Genomic DNA, 2,551 nt, shown 5'->3' on the forward strand with positions numbered 1-2,551 from the left:
TCCCATTTATGCAGGAATTTAACTTAACCTATTTACAACCCGTTACATGTATACAGTCTATAAGCAGAACACAGAGTTGTTGTGGTTGAAAATCGGCGGACTTTCTCTTAAGTTACCAGCTTGTTGGCTGGTACAACGCTGAACAAGGTGTTTTAAGAGACCAAATATTCCAATTAACTTTGAACTGAGAACACAGTGAGAGGGTCAAGTTCAAGACTGAACACAGACAACACTTCAAAACCAGTTCCGGTCTATTTTAATGTCCACACTGTCAGCATGGTTAGCATTCCTGATTGTGAGGTCCTTAACCATCCCCGGCTTTATCGTCTATTTTCAAATAAATGGGACCATAAGTTACAAAATGAACATCATGCTGTATTGAAGACCACTTGAACTAGTGATTGAGACCATAAACTAGTTATGCAAATATTTACTGTGCTAATGAATCAAGAGAGATATAGGGTCATTCCTTCATAGGAAATTAGATAGAACGTATGTTAAAGCACTTCAGCCTTCAGCTTCGTCCCTTATTTTTTCAGTCTATGACAACAACGCACTATAATCCTTTGACAAACTCACGCTGTGGATCCACTTTCTCCTGCTTTCCCAACAGTCTGCCCTTAACATCCTCCTACATATTTGTCTACAACTGTGCAAACAGTGAAGGGGCAAACTCCCTGCAACAGCCAGAAGGGGGGCGGGGGGGAAGCTATGATCCAAGGAGCTGGTGGATACTCAGAAAAACGACGCCTGGAAGCACCCGGCTGCTCTGTAGCTGCTGCCAAATGTTCCCCGGGACAGACTGGGATAGTTAAAGTAAAATTACTGCCCCAGCCACCCTAGGGCTCCGCCCCTGTGTTGTTTTGTCAAGTACTACACTTGCAAAATTGGTCTTTTTATTCGCCTCATAGGATCTGGGAATCCCAGAAGTGCTGTATTGTTTGTTGTGCTGTTTGTCTCATCATCAGCATGTGGATAGTGGTAAAGGAGGGGCTCGTAGTGATTAACTGCAGTATTGATCACACACGGGGCTCTTGAGCCATATCTTTGTAACCCTGGCCCAGAATGTCCTCTTTGAGTTTGCTGGAAAGCAACTCTCATTAAATATCTGTGTCTCTTTGTAGGGGCAGCTTAATTAATCTCCTGTGCCAAATACTCTCCTGTTATCTAAAAGAGCTAAATCTAGACACTGCAGAGACACTGCTAATGTGTCAAATGTTTGCGTCAAAGGCCGAATTCTCAGAGAGAATCTGACACTTACGCCGACGCGGACAAATTTTCAACATTTTAATGAAATCATGAGAGGCTTTCATCTCAATCGTTTGGTGTAAGGTGGATGTAAAAACTCAGTGTTTTTCCCGTTCTGAGGTTCCGACAAGATCCAAACGTGTTTGATTTTATTGTAAGTTTGAAGTCTTGGTAATGAAGTGAAATCATGTGAACATTGTCAACAACCAATGGGTGCACTCCCTTTTATCACCAAACAGGAAACAGCAAACTGGGCAGAGCCAGAAGCTGAGTTTCCATCCACTTGTTAATCGAATTATCTGAAGTTTGGTGAAAAAAAACAACTTTACTCTTCGGCTTTGAAGAAAATAAAAACCTTTGCGTAAAGACGTCAAATGCTTTTTGCAATCAAATTGGCATATCGAAATTAATTTTAGCCATTTTAAGGTGTTGTCTCCTTGTTTGTCCACTTCCATCTGTCTTTGTTGACACCCGCCATGGGCGGAAATGAACTAAAACTTCATTTTTTGGCAGGTTGCAACCATAAAATGACGTAAAACTTAATCACAATTCATTATTTATTCAGCAAATAACGTTTCCATCAGCGTTTATGGCATAAGCCGAATGTTGATCAAGATAAAATCCGATGAGACCGAACGCATTTCCTTTGAGTCGATATTCATGAAATTCCATTGACTTTTACTGTTTCCATGAGGCATTTTCCATTCTATATCACTTCATTTGGATAAAAACATGTGGATGGAAACATAGATAGTGTCGTTCATGGATGCTCTGGTGCTAAAGAGAGAAAGTTGCCGATTTTCAATTCATCCAACGGAGGTTTACCGGCGTGTAAAGAGCCCCAATCTTTGCGAAGTCTTCTAGTTGGTGACTACAAATTCAGTTGCATTAGGACAGATTGTCCTCAGATGTGAGATGGAGTCCAACTTTAGTCTTTTCAGATTATTCTGCATGGTAGGCATTGGAAGCTAGAGCATCTATATTCTAAATTACATAAACTCAATGCTCTCATAACTCTCTGACCATGATATACATAGCTGCAAAGTGGGATGAGCTGCTGTTTCCCGAAGTTTGGATTCCACACTATGAATTTCCATTTCAGATTTTTCTTTTGACAACACCGTCAGTATTACGCAACATAGAAACACATTAGGAGCGCTTGGATAGTGCTAGACATCTCTACTTCTCTTAACCCTCCTGTTGTCCTTGGGTCAAATGTGAACCCTTTAAAAAATGTCTATATCTGAAATACGGGTTTCTTTTTAAAATTACCTCAAAAAATGGATTGGATTCCTTCCAACGC

The sequence above is a fragment of the Etheostoma spectabile genome, unplaced genomic scaffold, assembly GCF_008692095.1.
Source record: "Etheostoma spectabile isolate EspeVRDwgs_2016 unplaced genomic scaffold, UIUC_Espe_1.0 scaffold351, whole genome shotgun sequence".
Lineage (NCBI taxonomy): Eukaryota > Metazoa > Chordata > Actinopteri > Perciformes > Percidae > Etheostoma > Etheostoma spectabile.